The 6,960-nt window shown below is 46.6% G+C and overlaps 1 long non-coding RNA gene across 1 annotated transcript; it reads left to right on the top strand.

Moving 5' to 3' along the window:
• Positions 1-2,820: 2,820 nt before the first annotated feature.
• LOC109270917 (uncharacterized) lies at positions 2,821-4,623 on the top strand. Its single transcript, XR_002081738.2, has 2 exons — positions 2,821-3,002; positions 4,115-4,623. It is a non-coding gene; the product is annotated as an uncharacterized LOC109270917 (long non-coding RNA).
• Positions 4,624-6,960: the final 2,337 nt, after the last annotated feature.

Raw genomic sequence — 6,960 nt, 5'->3', positions numbered from 1 at the left:
AGAAGTGAAGGAAGCCCCAGGTTTCCAGGCAGAGGTTGTATATACCGGACTCTGTCTCATACTAGTCAGGAGATGCAAACTAGGAGGAACCAGAATCAAAGTCCTAAAAGAATGTCTACCCACAAGAACTACTTTTTTATTCCTAGGAAATTAAGACCTTACGCTAATACTTCCAAAGGGGCAAATGTATAAATCAACCCATACCAAAGGAAAGCAAGAAAAAAAAAAAAGAAGAAGAAAACAGGGTAGCGGGGGGCGGGGGGTTGGGGAAGTGTAATTAGACACCTAGGGTATCAGGTTTGGTGCTACCAGTCTTTCCTTTTCAGGAGCTATTAACATGTTGGACATGTTTTTATATTCCAAAATATGCAAAGAAAACCATAACATTAAAATTCATAGGGGTTTAATTAAAATGTCTGCAAAAGTTAATATTATAGCAACTTCATGAATGGCCAAGTTTAGTATTCATAAAAATTCCATTACGCTGAAAAACAGTTTGAAGGGTAGATATTTCTCCCTTCGCAGGAATTCTTAGGTGCGCACGATTGCCAAGAAACCTCAACCACCGCAAACGAAATGAGGTACTCGTAGCCAAATCATTTCAAAGGCAAAATGATGTCGAAAAACCCTTTTTGACAATCATTGGGAACGCGAGCGGCAGGGGCATTCTGATAGGTGTGCTCTGAGGCGGGGCGGGGTCTCCGAAGGAAAGGGTGCCCATGTGTCATAGCAGCCCTAAAGGGGGGGGGGGGCACCAAGGCAGACCCAGGGACACAGCTGCCAGGGGAATGCTGTTCCACACCATCCCCCAGTCCCTGGTCCGGTGGCCCAAGCCCTGCCCGGCTCCCAGCGCCTCCCAGGCTAAGTTTCCACCTCTCTCTTAAGCTTCTATCATAAGTACAGCCCCAGGGCCAGACCCCTAATTGTCAGCTTCTTCTAAGTGCCAGGAAAAAACCTTCTCCAGCCCTCCTCCCCCTCCCCAACACAAGCCCAGGGGGTCAGGCAGGTTCAAAAGGTGAAATAAATGAATCTTTACACATTATAAGGACCCAAGCAACATTCTCTGTGGCATTAGAGCCTGGAGTGGCAGCAAGCAAAAGCAGGTGTGCGGGGCGCCCTGTCAGCTAATGACACTGATAAGCTTGCCATGCCCGGTTCTGCTTCATTTCAAACAGACTGCAGAAAAAAAAAAAAAAAAAAAAAAAAAGGAGGGGAAAGCCGGAGCAGAAATAATTGCGGGAGCTTCCAGCGAGCTGAGAGAGCCTGCAGGCAGAGACCAACGTGCCTGATTTCCTCCTCTTCCTTTTATTTCTAGAACCTTAAACGTTCTGCTATTATAAAAGTCATCGTGTCAGCCTTCTCCCCAGCCTCTCCGCTGCCCATTTTCAAATTGTATCAATTGGTAAGGCTTTGGGGCTGAAGGATTTTCATCTTGATTTATGGGTTCTGTGCTTTAGAGATGAAGAAGCCCCACTGACCTGATTCAAGCCCCCGGGGGGCGCGCCGTCCGGGGCACGTGTTTATAATCGGATCCTCCCGAAAGCGCGGAGAGGCTAGGGAAGGCTTGGTGTGTGTCTCTTCTTCTCTTCCTTCCTTTCTTTTTTTCTTTTCTTAAAATACTAGACACTACAGCAAATTGCAGGTGAACAGCATAGTGCTCAATCTCTAGGCCAAGTGGGCGAAGGGGAGTCTCTGATCCTTAACAGGGATCTGGGCTCTGTCCTTGAGGACATGGATGACCACTGGCTTCAAAACTGGGGACCTGAGAAATAAGGCACAGCGGGGACCTCACAGAGCGGCCCTTCTACACTACTACTTTGTAAGCAAAGAATGGACGGGGTTGGAGAGGAAGGGCTGTGCTCGCCTTTTTAACCAGAGGACTCCCTACACGGTGGAAAAAAAAAAGTAAATAAACATATGCCTAAATGCTGATTTCTGCAAGTCCGTGGCTTTGCGGGGAGGGCTCACACGTTGCTTTCCAAGTTCTCATGGTGGGGGGGGGTGGTGCAGAGAGTGGGTTATTAAAATGTTCAGCTGGATCGTGGGAGGGCTACGCAACAAAAAGCGACTTCCCCAGCCCTCTCCACGCATTGTCCACCGGGGACTCTGGAATAAACGGCCAGCTGGCTTTGTCATGCAAAAAGATGCGGCCAGTCCCACCTGTCACCCACCACCCCCACTGGGGCAGCAGGCAGGAAACGAGAAGGGAGACAGGAGGCCCAGAAGGGGTCCACGGGCACAGAGAGAGAGATGGAACCTCCCTCGGGCTCTCATCCGGGCCCTTCAGAGCGGGTTGGGAGCAGGGGTAAGCTCGGGGCAGCTCCGGAAAGGCCTGAGAAGGACCCTGGTAAAAATCGAGGGGTCAGGTTCAGGGGCCGGGCGGTGCAGACGCGGCCAAACGCACATATAAATTAATCAGACACCTGCACTGAATTTATCACCGGCGCTCTCGGGATCAACATGGCAAAGACATAGGAGGCCCCATCTCCGGATTTCCCCAGGAACGATGATGGCGCTTCCCCATAGTCTTTTCCCTAATTCTCTCCAATTAATCCAAGTGTGTAGTTACAGGCCGGTTGACTTAACAGCCTCGCGTTTCTGGGCCTCAAAAAAAAAAAAAAAAAAAAAAAAAAAAAAAAAAAAAAAAAAAAAAAAAAAAAAAAAAAAAAAATCACACCTTCCTGAGCCTGGAGCCCCTTGCAAAGGCACCAACAAGAGACGTGGCTCTCCGTGGCCCATGTAAAATTGGCGAGAAATAAATCTCAGTGTTGAGAGAGAGAGACAGACAGACAGAGAGAAAGAGGGAGAGAGAGAAGGATGCTAATTGTACCAGGGACGCTGACAGACTTGGCAGAAAGTGTCTTCATTGAGAAATTGCGATCTGAAGTTCTCCCTTGTTCCTTCAGAAACAGGAGGAGAGAGGCATGGGGGAACCTGACAGGAAGTGAGGATTCGAGACTTCAAATACAAACATTATGAAAAACAAGCAACATCTGCAAACAGTAAGTACTTATTTATATTTTATGGAGTGTGTGCTTGGGATTCTGACAGGGTTTTAAACAGAGACCATATTAGGCCCATTCAGAGTCGAGAATGTCCCTTTTAAAAATGCATTACCCCGCTGCTCGGGCAGGTCGGCGGCTCGGCTGGCCTCAGGTGAGCCCTGACCCCTCCCGACCTGGTCTAACAAAACACACATGCGGGTTTGCAATGGGACCGTTTACTGCTCCTCTCTCAAGGTCAGCGCAGGCGGGCGCTGGAGGGTTAGTATTCAGCAGGCTTCTCCCTCAGCTGACAGAGTCGCTTTGAACTTTTCCCTTTTGAACAAATAGGACGGGAAACTGCAAAGAAACAAGGGCTGGGAATCATAGAAAAGAGTGCGCGGCAAATAAATAAATAAGCCGCAAATAAATAAATAAATGGCCAGCCGTGTCCCCGGCAAATGAAAGGCACCACTCCTGGATTTCCAGTGTCTCCATGCATTTGGTGCATATGAGAAACTTTAAAATAAAGACAATAGAATAAACTGGCTCTCTTTTTCTTCCCCACTCCGAAGGATGAACCCTTTATTTTTGACAGCAAATAAGAGGCAGTTGGCAGGTATGGTGTGCTGTGAACCATAAAATATTTAGTAAGGCAATAACGACTCCCCGGACAGCTTAAGAAAACCACGATTATATTCAGAGAGAAAGCCATGAACAAACAGAGGGGGGGAAATACAAAGAAAGATAAAGGAAGGCCTTTCATCAGGACTTCCTGTCCAATAATGCAGCCAGGCTTGATCCATATGTTTTGAGAAAAATCAAAGCGTCACAACTATCCAAAATGTCAATAGCTCCGGTAAGGAATATTGTCTAACATTTTCTATTACACCGTTCAAGAATTTGCCTCCCAGCGCAATTTGGAAGGAAAAAAAAAAAAAAAACCTCTTTTCTTTCGAAAACACTCAAAGGAAAGAAAGGCGAGGGGGGAAGAAGGAAGCGGAACAAGGCGCATTTCAGTGCAGCGTGTAATACAATAATGCTCTGGGCTCCCAAACCAGCCTGAAAGCCGATCCTCTGATGAAAGTGAGTTCTCCTCCACACCTCTCGTGTGTTCTGTCCTTTCTTTGCAGACACTCTTGCAAAGGCACTTCCTGGACAGTTGGATGTAACAGAGCAATCTCCATGCAGCAGGAAACCAGAGAAGGCGAACTTTCAGCAGCCTTAATATTTGGATAATCCTGCATAATGACTTCAGGGTTGCATCTGGAAAGCTCCACGGGCTCCTCTCCATGCTAGGCGCCTGGCCCGCTGGGTGACCCGAGTAAGGGAAGGGAGGGGGGGGAGAAAAGGACCCCCGTGTGTAAACAAACAATTTATTGCTGCCTCCGCGAAATGTAAACAAAACCCACCCACCTTGCCCTGGGGATCGGCTTGGCCTATCTCATTTGACAGAACTTGCTGCTCGGCCGGCATCTCCCGGAGTTGCCTCCCCAACATCCTGGAAATTCTAGAGGGAAAAACCACACACGAGTGGCTGCTTTCTGTGCCTCGTGGAATCTTAAATAGAATGAAACAGGCCTCCAACAATCAATATTACTGACAAATTAATCTCTGCGAATAAACTTGTTAGCTTCAAGGCTGTCCCGGTGCCCGACATAATTGTTTAAATGAAGTTGGGGCCTTTATGCCAGTTTGTTGGTATTTTTCCTGGCCATCTCTCCCTGTGGGTAGTGCTCCGATTGGCCCGAGGGATTTGGCCTCATCAGATAAAATCATACAGTGGCCCTGACCTTGCTCCTTTAATTCTCTCTCCACTAGGCCTTTGTCTCTGTTTCACAACAAACACTTGCCAGATGCTGAGAAGATGCCCTTAGCCTATCTTGAAAGAGGGAGAAGGCAAGGTGGGGGGGGGGGGGGGGACAGGCAGTGGTTGTCTACATTTCTGTCCAAACCCAGAATTTACCAGAAATAGTTTGTAAGTACCAGGCAAGCAAGGCACTCCATGTCAGGGTTTCAAAATTCTCATTTATTATTTTTTTTTCTTAAGGAATGGAAAGGGCATACAATACTTCTGTGACCTCAAGATTTCTAACCATGTGTGTGGCTGTGGTGGTGTGTATGTGGGGGGAGGGGGGGTTCACATCCAGAGCTAAAATGCACCCAGTCTGCATCAGTATTAAGTATCGAGATATTCTCTACCAGTTGCTAAACAGCCATTACCCTCAACCCCCGGTTGCTCATTGCCCTGGCCTTTCCCCAGAGCTTCCACCCTTCCCATAATTCAGCGCCTAAAGGGTTAACATCTGGCAAGGCAAAAGGACCCCCAGGACATCCCTGTCCAGTGCTGATTGGCGAGGGCCATTGCTCACCATTGTATGGTATTTTGATAGAACTCTACTCAGTTCCACAGCATTTATTGCCAAGCCTGAGGTCCTGCAACCTTGCGCTTGGTTGAGTTTTTACAGAACTTCTGGAGGGTGAGGCTTTCCTGAGCTCTCCTGTCCTTGGGACCCAGTTTCCAGCTGACCTCAATCTCCATCTGAGACGTGGAGCGGGGCTTTGAGACACTCAGGAACATCAGAGCAAACAGGCGAAACTCAGCTGCCTCTTTCCCGAATCACAAACAGTAAACACCAGCAGAAATCAACAGTCACAAGGGTATAATTGTCATTAGTATGTAAATTTTAAAAGCTCAGTCAAAAATATCAATACCTCCCACTTAATTTATTACTATATAAAGATGGATGGTAGTGGAGCATAGCATTGATTTTCAGAGCCCTTAAAAAAAAAAGGCGAGGAAGAAAATAGTCAAAGACAACTTAACACAAAACGCTATGTCTCAGAATTAATCATTGTGCCTTTTAACACACACACACACACACACTTACAAAAACACTGTACCAATGGCCTATGTGGTTCAATCTTACTTGATTGGCTTTTCTGAAAATGAAGAAATGGAAGAGGCCATTTATGTAAAGAGCCCTCTCAGAATGGATTAGATGTAAAGACGGGTTAGCATTTTTACTGTATCGACAGCAGACCATTAGGCAAGCACACTCCAGCCTCGCCACGGAGAGGAAATCGAAGAGAACAGTTCCCTGGCTGGGCTGGGCAGGACAACCTATCAGCTCCGGGGCCCAGCCGACCAGGCTGTCACTGATCATGCCCTCCTTGCCTGCTGTAATTACGCCATCACCTTCCTATTTACTAAAGTGCTCATAGGAATAGTCGTGACCACTAAATAAATAAGTGAATTCATCATCAGCTTTAAAACTGTTCTGGAGAGTCTATAACCCTGGGAATTATATTTGTGTCTGAAATGACGCAGAGATCAGAGCATAATCGTCCCCTGTGCCGTGAAAGGATGGGTCACTTCTCTGCTTGTGACATTTTGAGATGTTTGCATTTATACAGAGGAAGAAGAGGGGTGGAGAAAAAAAGATAGTGAAGGGGGAGAAAAAAAGAAAAGAATAAAGATGTCGAGACGTAATCATTTTGAAAGTGTCTGTATGATGCCATTCATTTTGTTTCTCAGGCTCTGCACCTTTGAACATCCTCCTGATTAATGCAGGTAAACCTTTTTTTTTTTTTTTTTTTTTTTTTTGTAGCCTAGATAGGGGTTGTGTCTCCCTAGGTCTCTCTCAGTCTCCTGGTGAGGCAAGATTTCCAAAAAAAATAGGAATGCCCATGTTTTAAAGTAATAAGATAAGGGTATTATTTGTCTATTTCCTGAATTCCAGGGCTCTGTCTCTCGCGCTCCTCGACAAACCCTGTGAACTCCGGATTATTGTCTTGAGCTTTATTATGGCATCTGGGAAAACTTATTTTTTATAGACTTGTTCCATCAATAATCAGGCTACAAGCCAAGAGCAGCGCCTCACATTCCTTCAAACTAGAAATGTGCACCTTTTTTGAGCAGCATTTTGTCAAGAGAACCCCAGTCTCCGATGCGGGCTGTTTATCAGGGTCCGTGCTT

Source organism: Panthera pardus, unplaced genomic scaffold (genome assembly GCF_024362965.1).
Source record: "Panthera pardus isolate Hobbes unplaced genomic scaffold, ASM2436296v1 HiC_scaffold_18, whole genome shotgun sequence".
Lineage (NCBI taxonomy): Eukaryota > Metazoa > Chordata > Mammalia > Carnivora > Felidae > Panthera > Panthera pardus.
This window is presented reverse-complemented; position numbering and strand designations above follow the sequence as displayed.